At 43.9% G+C, this 20,158-nt stretch overlaps 2 protein-coding genes across 2 annotated transcripts in view; both read left to right on the forward strand.

The window, feature by feature from the left end:
• Window positions 1–20,158, forward strand: part of CRTC3 (CREB regulated transcription coactivator 3) — a gene marked incomplete at its 5' end in the record, with an annotated part of 1,283,408 nt that overhangs the window by 127,831 nt on the left and 1,135,419 nt on the right. The window lies entirely within an intron of this gene.
• BLM (BLM RecQ like helicase) overlaps window positions 13,311–20,158 on the forward strand; it is a 74,124-nt gene continuing 67,276 nt past the window's right edge. The window contains exon 1 of the mRNA XM_081114736.1: window positions 13,311–13,397. The gene's annotated coding sequence lies outside the window, so the exon portion shown is untranslated. The remainder of the gene's footprint in view (window positions 13,398–20,158) is intronic.

Genomic DNA, 20,158 nt, shown 5'->3' on the forward strand with positions numbered 1-20,158 from the left:
CAGGCCTGTGTGCTGTGCAACCTGGTTCTTGCATGTCCCTCCTATACCCTGAGTGGGAGGGCTCCACAGAGCTCTGCCCGGGCCTTGTCTCCTCTGCACGCTGTTTTCTCGACATTGTCTCCCGTGTCATGGACTAGCACTTCTAACAGATCTCCAGCCCCAGAATTCTTTCCTGAGGCCCAGGTTCATCACTCTATTTGCCCAATAATCATCTCCACCAGAGATCCTGCCACCGTCTAACACGGGGGTCGTCGTTAGGAAAAAATGTAAGAGATTATATAAAGTTCTCTTTTTCCCCCCAGCCTGTTTTAAAAAGGGAGCAACTAGCCCAGCCGGCATGGCTCCGTGGTTGAGCGTTGACCTCTGAACCAAGAGGTCACGGTTTGATTCCCGGTCAAGGCACATGCCCGGGTTGTGGGCTCCATCCCCAGTGTGGGGCGTGCCAGGAGGCAGCCAGTCAATGATTCTCTCTCATCATTGATGTTTTTGTTTCTCTCTCTTTCTCCCTCCCTCTTTGAAATCAATAAAAAAAAAAATCTTACAAAAAAAAGGGATCATGCCCAGGCTGATTTGGCTCGGTGGATAGAGCGTCGGCCTGTGGAGTGAAGGATCCCAGGTTCGATTCCAGTCAAGGGCACATTCCTGAGTTGCAGGCTCGAGCCCCAATGGGGGCGTACAGGAGGCAGCCAATCAACGATTCTCTCATCATTGACGTTTCTATCTCTCCCCCTCCCTTCCTCTCTGAAATCAATTTTATATATATATATATATTTTTTTTCTTTTCTTTTTAATGGATCAACTAAAACAATGCATCTTAAGAAGGACATGAGCATCCGACCTGACCTGTAGGAACTTGGTACAGCTGTTCGGTGGTAAATAGCCTTTCATTACACAAATAAGGAAACTGAAGTTAAACAGAGATTTGATTAGCTGATTAGAGAAGCTGGGGCAAGCTCCCCGTGAAGCTAAGTTTAATGCCCTTGTCTATATCCCAATCTTTAATGATTTCTTCCAACTCAGTGTAACTGGATTGTTCAGCTTGGATAATGGGCATAAGAGGCGATTATTCATTACACGATTCTTCTGTGTCTTTTGAAATCTTTTGTAGTAAAACCCTAAAAAATATAACATCTCTCATTAAAAAAAAAAAAATAACATAGTGTCTTAGTTGGCTGATTAGTGCTAATCTGCGATGTAATCCTTAACCTCCTGGTTTGAGAGAATTGCCTGGACTCATGAATGAGATTTCTGCAGGAAGTCATGTCCAAGGAAACAGATAACTATGCACTGAAGTTGCAAATGACATCGTCAATGAATTATTTTTCTTTGTGCTCCTTTTCTTTGTCCTTCTCACTATATGTGTATATAAATGTGTGTGTGTGTGTGTGTGTGTGTGTGTGTGCGCGCACACTCTCTGAGAAGTTCTGAGCATGGAGGAAGTGGTCCAATCTGCTCGTCTCTGAGCAGCTGTTGGCTTTTAGAATAAAGAAGTGACTCTCCCTAGTTTCTGATTCAGATGCAACGTGAGACTTGCTTTCATCCACCACGTCTAAATTTAAACGCCTGCCTTCTCCTCCCGTGAAACTCAAGCCTCTTTCCCCATAACATTGAAGAAAAAAACCTTGGCTTCCACATGGTGTTTAGGTTAGAGCTGCAAGGGGAGCTTTAAGTGTTGAGTCCAAGGAGCCTCAAGGAGAGAAGGCATACAGGCATGGAAGCCCGCTGCAGCGGATGTGGGCCTGTAGGTTAGAGGACTCCGCGTCTGACTCCGCCCTCCCATTCCTTCACCCCTAACTTTTATTCCTCCCCACACTGCTGCCACTCCCATCTTCATTTCAGCAGAAAATGGTAATTTCCCTTGGTCAATATTGGAGGTGTTCAGTATTATCTATTTGCACATTCACCCACTTTAATTATTTTTATTTTAAAAAATATTCTTGCCCTAACCGGTTTGGCTCAGTGGATAGTGCGTTGGCCTGCGGACTCAAGGGTCCCGGGTTCGATTCTGGTCAGGGGCATGTACCTTGGCTGCAGGCACATCCCCAGTGGGGGGCGTGCAGGAGGCAGCTGATCGATGTTTCTCTCTCACCGATGTTTCTAACTCTCTATCCCTCTCCCTTCCTCTCTAAAATCAATAAGAATATATATGTGTATATATATATATATATATGTGTGTGTGTGTGTATATATTTTATATATTTTATTGATTTTTTACAGAGAGGAAGGGAGAGGGAGAGAGAGATAGAAACATCAATGATGAGAGAGAATCATTGATCAGCTGCCTCCCGCACGCCCCCCACTGGGGATTGAGCCTGAAACCCAGGCATGTGCCCTTGACTCAAATCGAACCCGGGACCTTTCATTCCACAGGCCGATGCTCTACGCACGGAGCCAAACCAGCTAGGGCTGGTTTGAGAGGACATAGAATATTTCTATGTATTCTGTGAAAATGCATTTCTAGGTATGTGGTATTTCTTCACTTGGATGAAATAAGCAGAACAATCTTGTGGATTTGGCCCTGCCATTCTATGCTTTGTAGCCAAAAGGGGGCCGCATACCAAACCCGACATGCTCAGGCGAGGCCCGCGCGGCGAGCCTTACAAACCCAGACACCAAAGAAACCAGGCGGGGTGGTCGGAACACAGAAATGCCTAACTGAAAGCGGGTCATGGTGGTAGTCACGTCCTAGGCCTGTAGCTTCCCTGACAAAGGTCAACCTTTAACTTTGAAATTGTTTGTTGTTTTTGTGCATCTAAGATAACATACTTTGGAAATGGCCGAGTCATCTTTGTTTCCAGTTCCCTCGGGGGCACCACTGCACGAGACCACAGGGACCCCACTGCTATCTTGTTGTCCACCTACCGTCTCCGTGTGCCGTGAATATTAACTATCCTGGACCCACCAATGTCAAATATCTCTCCCATGTATTTTTTATCCAAATCTCATAGATTTCCCCTCTTTGCTTCCTCCGCCTCCCTAGTCTACCGCCTATGAAGTTCATGCACCCTCCTCCAACCTCCTCCTTTGATGCCCACATATAAAATAAGCTGCAAAACTGCCATTCTCCAGAGCATTTTCTCACTCAGTTGAGATTTTGCGTCCTGGCAAATGTCGTTAGTTTGGCTCATATAAACACTTAAAGACTTTTTTTTTTAGGTTGTTCTTTTGTTGACAGCTTTAAAAATGGCAGGCATGACAGTACAATGATCCACAATGAAACATGTTGGAACACACTAACAGCTTTTATCACATTTCCTCGGTCATACCTCCTTTATTCACATGAGCCATTCCAAGGATCATGTGATCAAAGTGAAGGTGAAGATTCTTGGGCGCCATCAAGTGGCCGTCTGGGGAACACCTAAGGTGATCTGGGTGAAGACCATCCGCCTCTACAGATTTCTCCCCTGAATTTGGGGCCTGGTAATGGAGCAGAGAACACCCAAGAAAGTTGTCAGAGGAGCCTAGCTGGTCAGTGAGGGAAAGAAAGCATGGCCTGAAAAGAGAGAAAATGGGTGCAGTAACCAAGGCATTTGCAACGGAAGCACCTCATGACTTCTTTTTTTTTTCATGACTTCTTTAGAAGAGAGTTGTGAGGCATGAGAAGTCATTACAGTAATCTAAGGACATTCGGAGATTTATTTCTCTTCATTGTTTTCCCAGTTGGCCCCAAATAGGAAGAACTCAAGAGTCATCTGGAATCACTGAAAGTATTGGCAGAGTTATTGGAAAGGTACATGTTTATTTTTATTTTTCTTTAATATATTTTATTGATTTTTTTTTTTTTCACAGAGAGGAAGGGAGAGGGATAGAGAGTTAGAAACATCGATGAGAGAGAAACATCGATCAGCTGCCTCCTGCACACCCCCTACTGGGGATGTGCCCGCAACCAGGGTACATGCCCTTGACCAGAATCAAACCTGGGACCCTTGAGTCCGCAGGCTGACTCTCTATCCACTGAGCCAACCGGTTAGGGCGAAAGGTATGTGTTTTGATGAAAACAGTTCATCACCTATGCGGATGTGGGACATCAAAGGGGGACATTACCCTCCCTCATTCTCTGAAACCAATGAACAGACCCATTCTATGTCAACTATGACAGTAAGATGTCTTTGAGACCACATAGGTTCAGTCAGGTGGACAGAACTGCATCAGTTGACAACCCAATACGTGGCAGGGGTCCTGACAAAAGAAGAGGTTGCATACTCCAAAGGCGACATTGAAGAGAGTCTAATGACGAGACCATTTACAAAAATATGGGCAGAGTTTAGGGAACCAAAAAGGGATGGAACTAGCGACAGAGGGAAGCTATCCCATAACTCGAGAGGATGAAGGGGAGGAGTGGTTATTGGAACTTTGGTAATATTGGAATTTACTAAAAGAATACAGCTATTTTTTTATTATTATTATTATAATTTTATTGATTTCAGAGAGGAAGGAAGAGGGAGAGAGGGAAACATCCATGATGAGAGAGAATCATTGATCGGCTGCCTCCTGCAAGTCCCCTCCTAGGGATCAAGCCCACAACCTGGGCATGTGCCCTTGACTGGAATCGAACCTGGTACCTTTCAGTTCGCAGGCCAACGCTCTATCCACTGAGCCAAACTGACTAGGGCAATACAGCTACTATTGAACTATGACCGGGCTCTCTGTTCCCACCCTTTGACTGACAGCTAATACATGTCATTGGCCAAACCCAACCTCTTGATGCACAGAGAAGCATGGAAAATAGATCTGAAGGGCCAAACAGAAAAATACCTTAGTACATCCCATTTTTATTTGGCTTTAAAATTTTTATTTTAATAAGATTTCTTGATGTGGGGAAGTTCCATGGTTGGTATATATGGGGGTATCATGGAGGACCCAAAGTCCTTTCATTTTTCTTCTCTGCCCGCCCCAGTCTTGATTCTGTCCTGGTCACAGGAAGGCTGCTGTAGCTCCAGGTACCACACTCAGGCCAACAGTGATCAGCAAAAGAGAAAGACTTTTCCTGGGAGTGGGGGGAGTGTGTCTTTAGGAATGATGAAACTTTTCCTAGAAACCTCTCCAGGAGACTTCTCCTCGTGTCTCATTGGGGGAACCGTGCCCATATTGCACCAATCCCATCCAGGGGAATGGTACCCGGCTAACCAAGAATTGCCCCTGAGCCGAGGATTGTGTCAGTTTCTAGGGCTAGAGGGATGTGCCCAGATGTCTACACAAAATCAAGATTCTGTTAACAAAAAGTGTGTGTGTGTGGGGGGGGGGGTGGTGTGAAGGCAAACAGAGGTATGTGCAAAACTGTAAGACAATTATGAGGTATTTAAAATTTTATTTTTAAATATACTTTCATTGATTTCAGAGAGGAAGGGGGAGAGATAGAAACATCAATGATGACAGAGAATCATTGATCGGCTGCCTCCTGCATGCCCCCTACTGGGGATTGAGGCCGCAACCCAGGCATGTGCCCTTGACTGGGAATCAAACCATGACCTCCTGGGCCATAGGTCGACGCTCAACCACTGAGCCATGCCAGCCGGGCAATAATGAGATTTTTAGCTCATTGGAAATATATTTGGGTTGTTAGAAGTCGTGCTGTACCTGAAATGAAGAAGCCTCCCCACCCCATTTAGAGAGCCGCCAGGACAAAAAAAGAAGTTTCCAACAAGGTAGATGTTCTAGCCACAGAACACAGGCCGGAGGCACATCTGGGGCGACCAATTGCAAGGAGAAGCATCATAGGCCATAAGGAGTTGTCTCTATTAGTCTTTGTACAACAAAGGTAATTTTTTTAATGGAGGGAAAGAGGGAAGTACTTACTAGAATCACGGGTGCCTAATGTTGGGGCCGACAAGACTTGTTTAGGGCAGAAAAAGCCTTTTAGATTTGAAGACCTGGGTAATCATTTAATGCTGTTAGCTTGTGTTAGATGCAGTAGAGCTTTTATATTGGAAGCATAATTTAATATTTACTGTCAACAAAAAGCCAGACATGTCCAGAGGGTATGCATTTGTGAAAGTGTGGTGAGCCCAGGCCCCTGGAGGAGGGCTAATTCTGTGGAAGAAAGTGAGTGTCCCTCTATTACTTATTTGTCATGTCCAAGTAATGGGTTTTGGACAGGCACAACTAATTTATTTTAAGGGTTTTGAGGCACAAGAAGAGGGGGAGATTAAGAAATCTCATTTGAGGCCTTTTAGTGAGGCCAACAGAAAGCTAACATATTGGATGAGAACAGTTTCCGGGAAATGTTATGTTATTTAAACTGCTTTTTATGAATTAGTGCAGGCTGAAACTGCAGATTAAACACGCACATCTAGATTCATTCCCTCTGAAATCCCTCCTAAAACTATTGTAATGTAATTTTTTTAAAGCGACAGTAAATCTTCAAGGATATGGAGAACAGAGGAGACAACAGTACCAAATTTTTGGAAGCCAGACAGCAGAAGTGAAATGGTGACTGTCTTAGCAGATCCAAGAAGGGACAATTCCTGGGCAAAAAAAAAAAAAAGTAAAAAACAAGATAGTTTATACCATAGGATCCTAAAAAGCATAGCCACCGACAGAACCAGGTATCTCTGGAATTGGGAGTGACAGAGGGTCTCTAGCCAGTCTGCTCAGTGGATAGAGGGTTGGCCTGGAGACTGAGGAGTTCCAGGTTCGATTCCAGTCAAGTGCACACGCCTGGGTTGCGGGCTAGATCCCTAGTCGGGGGCATGCAGGGGGCAGCTGATCAATGATTCTTTCTCATGATTGATGTTCCTATCTTTCTCTCCCTCTCCCTTCCTCTCTGAAATAATAAAATATATTTAAAAATAAATAGAATAACAGCGGGAAGGCCGGGAGGGTTGAGGGGGTGGTGGGTAAGAGATCAACCGAAGGACTTGTATGCATGCATATAAGCATAACCAATGGACACGAGACACTGGGGGGTATGGGAGACTAGGGGAAGGTCAAGGGGAGAAAAAAATAAGGAGATATATGTAATACTCGTTGTAATACTTTAAGCAATAAAAATTTAAAAAGTAAATAAAACACAAAAAAATAAATAAAATAATGAGGATTGGGTGAAAGCAGTTTGAGAGCAGGTAGCCCCCTAGATCCTCTTTCCCACTGCATACCTGTGGGCGTGGTTTCCCATTACGTCACTCATTGTGACAATATTTCAATTCTTTAAACATATTTTCTTTTAGATTTTGAACATAGTTATAACAATTTCCTTAAAGTCTGTGCTACATTCAACATCTGGATCATTGTGAGGTCAGTTTCTTTCTTTGTAAAAAACATCTTATTCATACATATTCACTTGTCTGACACTATTACAGATGAGGTCAGTTTCTATCGACTCTTTGTTGTTGTTTTCACAGTGGGTCGCATTTTCCTATTTTCTTGCATGCGTAGGAATTTTAGGTTACCTCGTGGCCCATTGCAACCTCCTAGCTTTTTGTATTTTTTCACTTCGGTATTTCTACTATGAATAGGTAACGTTCTCAAATATACAAATGTCAAAAGATATGACAGGATATACAGGGAAGTCTATATCTCCTTCCCTACCTACCCAGTTCCCACTCCCCAACACATACCCACGGCTATTCGTTTTTTACTTATCAGAAAAGTATAAATACATGGACAAACAGATACATCTAAACACTATTTTCCACACAAACAGTAGTATACTATTTCTATTTTGCACCTTGCACATTTTTTAAGTACGAAAGAGAATTTATCAGCTCATGTAACTGGAAAGTCCATGGCGTGGCTGACAGCACCCCAGGATCCTGGGCCGCAGACAGTCATATCAGAACCCAGTTTCTTTCCCGCTCCTGTCTGCACTCTCCTCCGTGGTAACTTCATTCTCAGTCAGGTTCCCACTGCTCTGCTCTTCCTATGCTCCCACCCAGTCCCAGCTGCTGGACGACATCCTTACAGCCTGGCAACTCCTCCAGAAAGGGCATGTTCCCAGGAAATTATAGCAAAAGTCTCAGGGAGAGCTCTCATTGGACCCGCTGGAGTTACAGGCCCTTCCCTGAACCAATCATTGAGGCCAAGCTAGTGAGATATGCAGATCAGCTAGGTCCAAGTCACGTGACCATGTCTGAAGCACTAGGCCAGAGATCGGCAGGCAAACCGCGGCTTGGGAGCCACATGCGGCTCTCTGGCCCCTTGAGTGTGGCTCTTCCAGAAAATACCACGTGCGGGCGCACACGTACAGGGCAAAGTTGACTTAAAACTTTAAGTAAAGTTTATTAAGTTAATTTTAGGGAACGTTGTGGAGTGAAAGAAGATGTAGTGTCGAGGATGGAGAAAGGTGTGTTGAAATGGTTTGGACATACAGAGAGGATGAATGAAAGGAGACAGAGAAACAAGTACACAAGACGCGTGTGGATGGGAGAGTTGGAAGGCGTCGACCTCAGCGAACACACCTCCATCGGATTGAGGACGTTTTTAGCAAAGGCCAGCTTAGGAGCACCCTGATTAAGTTAATAACAATGTACCTACCTGTATAGTTCCAGTTTAAAAAATGTGGCTCTCAAAAGAAATTTCAATCGTTGCACTGTTGATATTTGGCTCTGTTGACTGATGAGTTTGCCGACCACTGCACTAGGCTTAAGCATTCAGCCCCACCTTGGCCTGAGGCATGAGGCATAAGGGCTGGAAGTTGGGGAGGGTGGATCTCCGAAGGAATAGCAAGGTGCTATGAGCAGATCCTCCCCAGGTGAAAACAGATGTCTACAGCAAAAGGTGCTGTTTTGTGGCCTTTGGGTTTTTGGCTCTTTCATGCCTGCAACCTGCAGGTGTGGGTGAGGCGTCTCATGGCTTTTAGCACTGGCTTCTTGGAAAATGTCCCAGCGTGGAGAGAGGCTGCCCTAACAGTTTTTTCTTTGATTCTTTATTTGTCCACTTGGCATCTATTAACCACAGGGCTAAACTAACAGCCAAAGTTGTTTATTATTTCCTGCGATGCTGCTTTTGCAAGCATGGAAAGTCTTATTATAAACCCTCCAAACCACCCCAAGACCATAACTACACCCACCTTTTTTTAAAATATATTTTATTGATTTTTTACAGAAAGGAAGGGAGAGGGATAGAGAGTTAGAGAAACATCCATCAGCTGCCTCCTGCACACCCCCTACTGGGGATGTGCCCGCAACCAAGGTACATGCCCTTGACCGGAATCGAACCTGGGACCCTTGAGTCCACAGGCTGGCGCTCTATCCACTGAGCCAAACCGGTTAGGGCTACACCCACCTTCTTTATCTCCTCCACACACCACACCAATACTTACCCTGCCCTCCACCAACTCAGGGCCAGGTACCAGACATCTAGGGAGAGCCCCTACACCCCAAATCTTGCTGGAATTATTTAAACTTAGAGTTTATCGGGTAAACACTCCAAAGAAAAGAAAGAAGGGAAATGGTCAGGGACAGACAGGAGACAGAAAAAAATGGAAAAACTTTATCCACCTACAGATACAGCTGCCTGGTTGGTCTATAAGATTTTTTTTAAGAGGAAAAAAGGGGCAGGGGTTACTGAGAAGAGGACAGATTAGATTGAGCACAGGGAGCAGCTGTGCTTAGAAGCACTGGGCCCTTCCCCCTCCCTCTGTCATTTTATCAGCCTGAAACAGAAACCACTACGGCTTCAGTGGCTAAAAGCCTAAAATAGGAGAAAAGCGGACGGGCAGGGAAAAAAGAAAAACAAAACCCTAATACAGGGCGAGGAAAATAAAAGGTTACTAAATTATGTATAAATTATGGACACATAATTTATATATTACTAGAGGCCTGGTGCATGAATTTGTGCACAGGTGAGGTCTGGCTGGCCCACCCCAATAGGGGCTGATCAGCAGGGCTGGCTGGGGGAAGGGGCCTCAAGTGGTTGGCCACCAGCCCTGCTCTCCTGGTCAAACTCCCAGTCGAGCACCCCAGACGAGGGAACAATTTGCATATTAGCCTTTTATTATATAGAATGAATACACTAGTGGCCCGGTGCACGGATTCATGCACATTGAAAGGGAATTAATTAGAATAAGCATTTTAATATCACTGTTCACCCTTTTTCTATAATAGAAGTGTCAGAGATGAAAGAAAATTAGTAAAATGTATATGAAAATAATATATAAATTGATTAATAAATAAACAATAACAACATGACATAACAACAAAGATACGATATAAAAACAACAAAAACATGATATAAAAACATTGATAAAAACAATGACATAAATTGATTAAACTTATCCTAATATCTCCCTGTATACCACATTAAGAGTAAAAACTCTTCAGTCATTCAGTGTGCTTGACTAATTTCTCTTGTGGTGAAGTATTTAGAACTTTAACATCACACGCTCTTCAAACTTGAGAGAAAGCAACATATAGCTGACCATGTCTGAAAATGGGTTCAGGTAGGAATATTCCTACTCTGTCTAGAGTTTGTCCTTGTGATTTATTAATAGTCACCGGAAATGCTGGCATCATGGGAAACTGTCACTTTCTTTTTTTTGGCTTCAGAGGTACGTTGTGCCAATAGTTGGTCTTCAGACATATTCTGTCGATGCTGCTGCTTTCTTTCCACTTCAGAATGTCAACAAAAACAACCAAATTCACGATCAACAATGACAGATCGAAACACACGCGTGCGATTGGCGCCAGCGAGAGCTTTATATGTATCGCGCGTGCACGAGTCAACTGTTTATTTTTAAATTGCCAGTGCGTGTCATATGTACCAGCCGGCCGGATGGTCGGACGGACATACAGTCGGTCAGTTAGCCTTTTGTATATAAAGATAATTTGTAAATTATGTATATATAATATTTTAACATAAATATATAAGAGATAAATTATATATGTATATGTGATATCTAACTAAATTAAAACAAAGGACCTTAATTTAGTCCAAATGGAAATCTAAAATTTATATACAAAAACTTATATACTAAAAGAATTTATGTAACAAAAAGATAAAAATGGCTTTTGTGCGGCTACAACCTAAGTCCTAAATTAATTCTAACATTTGCTAAAATGTACCAATAGACAAAAATTTCTGGACTTCATTATTACCAGGGCTCAGTTACTATAGTTATACCTGGGGATCCCACTAAATGTAAACATTGTGCCCCTATAACCTGAAGAAAGCAACTATAAACTAGAGAAAAAAATAGGAATGCCTCAGTAACTATTGCCTTGCCTAAATTTCCCTTGCTTATAATACCCATAGCCATAAAAATATCCCATATTGGACAAACACACTCTAACACAATAAATAACAAATTAAAAAGTTAAATCTTTGGCAGTTACAAATTGGCTTGATACAATGGGGCCCCAAGGACCCCACTCCTCAGTTAAAATAGTTAATATGGTTCAATTTAAGTTAAAACAGAGCCTTCACCGATTAAAACTTATTATATAGCCGAGACCGGTTTGGCTCAGTGGATAGAGCGTTGGCCTGCGGACTGAAAGGTCCCAGGTTCGATTCCGGTCAAGGGCATGTACCTGGGTTGCGGGCACATCCCCAGTGGGGGATGTGCAGGAGGCAGCAGATCGATGTTTCTCTCTCATTGATGTTTCTGGCTCTCTATCTCTCTCCCTTCCTCTCTGTAAAAGATCAATAAAATATATTAAAAAAAAACTTATTATATAAAACCCAATTCATCAAGGGGTGACTAGCCCCAGTGCTTTTCTACTCGATAGTACAATCCTGTCTCTTCTTAAACTTGGAAAAATCAGGGTGCTGCCTTTGTTATCTGGGGTTGTCATAACAAAACACCAGACTGGGTGACTTCAACGACATTTATTTTCTCACAGCTCTGGAGGCCGGAAAGTCCAAGATGCAGGTGCTGGCTGATTCCGTTTCTAGTCAGGCCTCTCTCTCTTCCTGGCCTCACATGGCCTTCCCTCTGATAGCACTTTGTAATTCCCTATTCATCAGGGCCCTCCCTTACAACCGTATTTAACTTGAGTTACCCTTCCTAAAGGTCTGATCTCCAACAGTCACATTGGGAGCTGGGACTTTAACATGGGAATTTTGGGAGTCACGAACGTTCAATCCAGAACAGGAGCCCCAGGGTGGATTACTACAACACTAATGCTTCGGTCCCATCCATCAGGGCCCCCATACCCGTATCCAATATTTTTTTAAAAATACATTTTATTTTACAGAGAGGAAGGGAGAGGGATAGAGAGTCAGAAACATCGATGAGAGAGAAACATCCACCAGCTGCCTCCTGCACATCTCCCACTGGGGATGTGCCCGCAACCCAGGTACATGCCCTTGACCGGAATCGAACCTGGGACCTTTCAGTCCGCAGGCCGACGCTCCATCCACTGAGCCAAACCGGTTAGGGCTAATGCCTTTATTCTTTTGGGAGACTGTTGAGAGCTTGTACCTAGTCTGTATCCTGCTTCCTATTTGGCCATTTTGCTATTAAAAATCTGCGGAGCCCGGCCAGCGCGGCTCAGTGGTTGAGCGTCAACCTAAGAACCTGGAGGTCAGGGTCGGATTCCCCGTCAGGACACACTCTGGGCCGCGGGCTCCATCCCCAGTGCGGGGCGTGCGGGAGGCAGCCCATGGATGTTTCTCAGCATTGATATTGCTCTCACCCTCCCTCTCTGAAATCAATAATTTTTAAAGAAATAATACTCTGCTTTTGCTTTATTCTACAATTCAACGTGTTTTGTTTGCCCGCATTTTTTTGGGTAAAATTTAAAAACTGGCATACTTCACGCATTAAAAAAAACAACAGATTTTCAGTTTTTCTTAAAAGAGAAATAAAGGATTTTAATAAAGAAAAGGAAGAGGCTCTGGCATCACGTGGCCACAGCGGCGGGAACCACAGCTCGGCTTCTCACTCAGGGACTGTCCACGTCCCTGGAGAAATCTGCGTTTGCGACCCCTTTTCCTGTTACTGACAACTTAGCGTTGCGGTGGGGCAGAGCCCGCGCTGCTAAGGGAGAGGACAGGAGCCGCCGAGGCGCAGACGGAGGACCAGAGCCTCTGCCACTGCGAACCGGCAAGTCTCAGGCCTCCTCAAACCCCGGGGTCTCCAATCCCACCGCCGTCCGCGGCCCCGCCGCCTGCTTTGTATGAAGAACCTTCACCAACTCTAGGAAACACAACAAAAACAGAGCCCCCACCAGCACCGGAAGCCGGGGTTTAACCGTAGTCACCTGACCTGACAGTCTGCGTTATGATTGGGTGTTGGGAACACGTGATTCCTCAGCGCCTCGCCGTGACCCCGCCCCGGACGTGCACGGGGGCGGGGACAGGTACCGCGACGCGACGGTATTGGTCGGATTTTTCAGGACGCATCCAATCGGAACCGGCCGGCTTCTGGCGCGAAGTGAGCTGGCGTGCGGCGCACGGGCTGAGGAGCCGGCGCGGGGAGTTTGGACCGCGGTTCGTCCAGCTCCGAGCCTGAGGGAGAGGTGAGTGGGTCGCGCGGACCTAGGGCTGGCCCGGCTGGACAGGAAGGCCTCGCGGGCTCCTCCGTTGCTCGGTCCGCTGAGCCCTGTCGTTTCGCGGGCAGCCTGGGAGAGAGCAGAGACGGTTCCCTGAGGGAAACAGGCCGGGGGCGGAGGCAAGCCGCGCCGGGGTCGCCCAGGGTGTTGGGGGCCGAGCCGGCCCAGCGCCCATTGTGTTCTCCTTGGGGTCGACCCGTGCCCACCATGGTGTCTGCCTCAGCGGAGTCACCGGCCAGGCCCGGCCCCATGTCCCTCCTGAGGAAAATACTAGTAAAACGCTGCTCGGCCCTGTGGCCTCCCACGGCCTCGAGCCCGGCTGCCGTGTTTTGCGTGTCTGCTGTGTGCCACGTGCGGGGCCCCCGTTGTCTTACAGTCGTAGCTTCGCGAGACCCCGGGTCCGGGGTGCGGGTCCGAGGCCCGGTTCGCAGCCCCGCTCTGTGACTCCACCGCTACTTCAGCTCCGTCCTGTGGGGGAAGGACCCCCTCTACATGCCCTTGTTTTGGGCCAGGATTCCGTGATTTGGTCTGTGCAGGAAGTGCTTCCAGGGGCATCTGGTCCACGGTCAGGGCTCCGTTTGCAGGACTCGGAGAAGGCGGTCAGACCGCCCTCCGGGAGCATCGCAGCGCAAAGGTGGTCCCTGCTCCAATCCGAGGGCTTTTGGCGGGAATTTGAACTAAGGGTTGGCTCCAAAGCATCTTCCTCGACACCAGGCCCTTGGGTTTCTCAACACGTGGGCCACCTGACGTCCGCCTGCCAGCTCCCGGTGCCGCCAGTGTAGACGGCGCCCTGAGCCCCTGCCGTGTCTGAGGAGCTGTCAGGGGAGAGACCGCGTGAGGGACCCGTGGGAAATGGAGGAGGGGAGGCAGGTGTTCCGTGTGGGGAACAGCTACGAGAAGGAAAAGGAGCCGGCATGTTGTTAGGCGGGCGGCTGTCAGGAAGGGGCTCACAGTCCACTGGGAGGAGAATTTCTGGGGAGGTGGCTGCTGCCTTCACTGTGCTGAGGAGGAGACCCGGAGTTAAAATGCTGGTTAAAGACCCTAGTGTTAGGTGTGTCATAAACTAACAACATGCAGGGGAATTGCATCCACTTTAGACTAGTCGGTATCATCTCTGAGAAGGGAGGGAAATTTCAACTATATTTGAGCCCTGGCTGGTTTGCTCAGTGGTTAGACCGTCTTCCTGCGGACCGATTCCGGTCGCGGGTTCGAATCCTGGTCGAAGGCACTTACCTGAGTTGCAGGTTCCCCAGCCCCGGGTAGAGGCGTGTGCTGGAGGCAACCAGTGGATGTGTCTCTCATTTCCATGTCTCTCTCCCCCACCCTCCTTCCTCCCTTTCACTCTCTCTAGAATTCAGTGGGAAAATGATCCGTGGGTAAGGATTAAAATAAAATAAATAAGTAAATAATGTATTTGAAATGTTTTATACTTTAAAAGAGAGAAACAGGATAAAGATTAACGTCTTAAGTTTGGTTGGTGGGTACATGGTTATTGTATTTTCTGTGCACTAGAGGCCCGGTGCACAGCATTCATACACTTGGACGGGTCCCTCAGCCCAGCCTGCACCCTTTTGCAGTCCAGGACCCCTTGGAGGATAAGCCGGCAGACCCCGCAGACGGACAGGGGTCCGTAGTGCTGCCTCTCCTGCCTCCAGTGCTGCACCCATCAGCCCTGGCTTCTAGCTGAGCGGCCTCCCCCTGTGGGAGCACACTGACCACCAGGGGGCAGCTCCTGCATTGAGCGTCTTCCCCCTGGTGGTCAGTGTGTGTCATAGCGACCGGCTGTTCCACTATATGGTTGATTTGCATATTAGGATTTTATCATATAGGATATGTTAAATAGAATTACATTAATTATATATTAATTTTAGCACATATGTATTCTTTATTTTTTCGATATGTTTCTTTTAAGGGAAGAAAAGCTAGAACAAAGAGGTCCAGAGAAATTGCAAACTACTCTTTGGGAACTACTGAAAGCCACTGTGGGTCTTCATTGCCTGATACAAACCATTGCACAAGTCTGTTGCACAAATACTGCATAGACTACCCTTCTTTACAACCTCCACCCTGCTTGGGAAGTTCTGCTTGTTTCAAGCTTCTTTTATATTTCTAAACATAATAAGTTTAATCACTTTATACCCTTAGGCCTGATACTGTTTGCTTCTGTTACAACTAGTTCTCTTTCATTTTTTTGTTTTGTTAAACCTCACCTAAGGATATTTTCCCATTGATTTTTAGAGTGGAAGGGAGGGCAGAGACAGAGAGAGAGTGAGAGAGAGAGAGAGAGAAACATTGTTGTGAGGGAGACACATCTATTGCACGAACTCCTGAGCCCCCGACTGGACTGGCGGGGAATCGAGCCTGCAAGTGGGGTACATGCTCTTGACTGGAATCGAATCCGCAACCTTCCAGTGCTCTGGCTGATGTGCTAACCTCTGAGCAAACCAGCCAGGGATAGTTCTCATTCTTGTTTCCTTGAGTGTTTGGCTGTTTCTGTCTGTGTTTGGTACACTGTCTTGAAAAATTGTAGTCATTATTTAAGGCCTTGGATAAAGGTGTATTCTTCCAGAGATGTTTTTGCATTCGTTTCTGCCAAGTGCTTTGGCATTAGGATCACTTTAATCTAAATTCATGGCTCAAAGTGTGTGTGTGTGTGTTGGAAAGATTCTTGGATTTGTAGTTTCAGGGTCTGTCTCATTTAATCCCTCAGCAACTGGTAATTTTATTTATAGACAGACACCTGGGGATGGTAGTGGGGGTTTAATTTGAGTTTACCTTTTCCTAAATGATATCGTCCTTTTTGGTGCTAGTTTTATTTTTATGATATGTCTTTGTTGATTTTAGAGAGAGAGGAAGGGAGAGAGAGAAACATAGATGTGAAAGAGAGACTGGTTGGCTGCCTCCTGCACGCTCCCTACTGGGGATGGTGCCCACAAGTCGGGCATGTGCCCTGACCAGGAATCAAACCTGTGACCTTTTGGTGCACGGGACAATGTTCAACCAACTGAGCCACACCGGCCAGGACTGTGGTGCTGGTTTTGCAGGGGGATGAATATTTCCCACACTTGGTGGTCCCTAACATTGATTGAGAGCATTTTTTCCTCCAAGGCTATCAAAACTGATGCTCAGATTCTCGGATTAGACAGCCGCCCTTGGGAGAAAAGGAACTTCAGTGCTCTCCTTACTTTCTGGGTTCCCACTTTGATTTAGATTTTGACCTGATAAGTTTTTAAGCTTTTTGTCAGAGATTTGATGTACTTAAGAATTTTCTATTTTATCCTGCAATAATCTAGAGTAACTGTCAACAATCCTTTTCTGTAAAGGGCTAGATAGTAAATATTTTAGGCTTTGCAGACTCAACATTCTCTGCCATAACTACCCATCCGTGGTGCTGAAGTAGCCAGCAGTATATGAACAAATGGGCATAGCTGTGTTTCAGTAAAACTTTATTTACAAACACAGGCTGCAGGCCAGATTTGGCCCATGTCATCATTTGCCACCTAGAGCAGGGGTGGGCAAACCCTGGCATGCCATGCCAGTAACTTTTGCTGGCACGCGAAACCCTCTCTTATAAACTTCCATTTACAATTTTTTTCTTAATATCGACATTTTTATTTTTCAGATAAATTCAGTGTAGGTGCATCTTAGATAAATAAATAATTTTACAAACATGTATACATTAAAAAAATGTATTTTTCATCATCATATGCTGTGTTTTTGTCGCTCGAATGAATTTTATTATTTCTTCAAGGTTCTTCACATATACCACCTTAAGAGATATCAAGTAGGCATAACATGTTCTCAAAAAATTAGGGTTGGCACGCAGATGAATTTTGAGTCAGAGATTTTGCTGGTTTTGGCACGCAGTCACAAAAAGGTTGCCCACCCCTGCCCTAGAGTATATGGCTTATTGATTAGCATTTGTCAAATATTGATTCTTTGCCCTATTTTATTGTTTCTGTCATTATACATTAAACATGTTTTAGAGACTAGGTTTTTCTTTTTTTTTAATATAATTTTTATTGTTAATAGTATTACAGATAGCTCCCATTCTCCCTCCCTCCGCGTTCCCCCCTCCTCCCAGCTCCTCCCCCTCCCCCTCCCCCCACCATGTCTTCACCTAGGTTTTTCATTTAAATTATTTTCACATTTAATACGATTATAATTCTAAATGCTAGTTCCCACTGCAGTATTATTTAGTATTCTTGTATTGTGGTTTTGTCAATGAATTTCAGAAGCATTTTTGTTGAGTTTTGTGAAATATTCTTCTGGTGTTCCAGTTGGAATTTTGTAAAGTCATAAATTAACTTTCAAAGAACTGTTCTGTGATATTTAAACCTTTCATTTAAGAGCATGAAATATTTATCCAATTTTTTTTAAATTTCTCTCAGTAATACTTGGTCATTTTTGTCATATCATGAAGATGTATGCCTCTGTTAATTGGTAGTTGTTTAATACTTTTCATTGTTATTGTTAATTGAATGCCTTTTAAAAATTATATTTTCTAGTTAGTTATTACTACCACATGAGAATGCATTTAACTTTTGTGGGTTTATATTTATTTAACCGCATTATAAAGTTTTAATTATCTATTGTTATGCCTGGATTATGTTAGTAATCTAATTGTCTACAAGTCATGATATTCATGCTTCTTCTTTTCTAGTATTTTCCTTTTTGAATATTTTTGCACCAGCAAGAATGTTCAATATGAGAGTGAAAATAAAAGAACAATATTGTTTTTGCCCATATTTTTATGGATTCACCCCTGTTGTGAAATATAAGATATTATATTGGGTCTGTTATATATCTATTAGAAATGGTTTGAGTTTCACCAGATGCTTTTTCAAAAATGCATTGATAATAAATACTGTATGATTCCATATATACAAATATCAAGAGGTTCAAGAATAGGCCCTGGTTGGTGTGGCTCGGTTGGTTGGAGCGTCGTCCTGTACACCAAAGGGTGGCAGGTTTGATTCCTGGTCAGGGGCATGTGGGAGGCAATCAGTTTTTTTCACATTGATGTATCTCTCTCTCTCTCTCCCTTCCTCTTTCTCAAATCATAAAAGAAAATTTTTTTTAATAAGTTCGCAAATAGGCAAAACTAATCTATGGTGATAAACTCAGGTAGTGGTTACATCTGGGATGTATTAACTGGGAAAGAACACAAGAAAGCATACCGGGCCCTAACCGGTTTGGCTCAGTGGATAGAGCGTCGGCCTGCAGAATGAAGGGTCCCAGGTTCGAGTTCGGTCAAGGGCATGTACCTGGATTGTGGGCACATCCCCAGTGGGGAGTGTGCAGGAAGCAGCTGATCGATGTTTCTCTCTCATCAATGTTTCTAACTCTATCCCTCTCCCTTCTTCTCTGTAAAAAAAAAAAATCAATAAAATATATTTGGAAAAAAAAAAAAAGAATAAAAAGAAAGAAAGCATACTGGGGTGCCAGAAATGTTCAATACCTTGATTTGGATGTTGTTTACATAGTTAGATACATTAAGTGAAACCATATTGAGCCATTTACGTAAGATTAGTGTACTTTATTGCTAGTATGCTTTACCCCGATAGAAATGTTTTTAAAATTTATTGATCAGATTACATTGATTTTTATTACTTAAACTGTAAAGATGATATATCATATTAGTGGTTTCACTTAATGTTAAACCAGCTTTACATTTCTGTGATAAGTCATAGTTGAGACATATGTTATTTAACGTTTTTATTCTTTCATTTAATAAATATTTAATGCCAGGTGCTTAGAGATGCTGTGGGTTATAAAACCCATAATGGCCCATTTTTTCATAGTGTTTACAATCTAGTAGAAGAAATACCAACCAAATAATTACAAAAGTGAATAGAATTGCAACTACAATAAAAACTGCAAATGAGAGGTATTTATTATTATAAGGATATAGTATTGGGTATTTTTTCTTTATCAAACACTTATATATTGTCTACTATATGCCAGATACTATTATTCTAAGCACTTTACATATGAGGTGGGTCGGCACTGTATAGATGAGGAATCTGAGATAGAGAGGTTAAATAATATGTCCAAGGGCATTTAGCTACTAAGTGGTGGAGCCAGGCTACAAATTCATGTATTTTGTTTGCTCTTAACCACTTAGATGTGACTACCTAAATATAGAGTTTTCCTTAAGGAAGTAATGGTTAGATCTACCATTGGAGGATGGAGGATGAATAGGAATAAATTGTCAAGAGAGTCTGAAAGAAGGCTTGTGTTTTAAAATGGAGCATATAATCAACTTCGTCATATGCTAAGCCATCAGAAAAGAGGATTGATTGAAAAGGGGTATTGTAATAAGTAGCATGGAGATCAGTCATTAGTGACCCCCCCTCCCCCCCAATTAAGGGATTTAGCATTGTGATCAGGGTAGAAGCCAGAGTGGAGACTGTCACTTTCTTCAGATTGTTGCCAGAGTCTGACCCACATTGCTAAGAACTACTGCCAACTAACAAACAGTTCAATGTGTAGTATTTTAATTATCACTTGAAAAATAGTTTCATTTTATAATGTTGGGATTTTTTTTCTTCACTCCAGTTTTATTAAGATCATATTATAAACTTTCTAAATTTTGCTTATATTTTTCTTACTAATTTGTTTTGTTAACTTGTGCCTCCACTTTGAAAATCTCCACTGTTTAAAATCTCTACTTTTTGTATATATTATATTTTTCTTCATGGCAGTTTTTATTCTCATCAACATTT

Source organism: Myotis nattereri (assembly GCF_964212035.1).
Source record: "Myotis nattereri genome assembly, chromosome: 21".
In the NCBI taxonomy this organism is placed as follows: domain Eukaryota; kingdom Metazoa; phylum Chordata; class Mammalia; order Chiroptera; family Vespertilionidae; genus Myotis; species Myotis nattereri.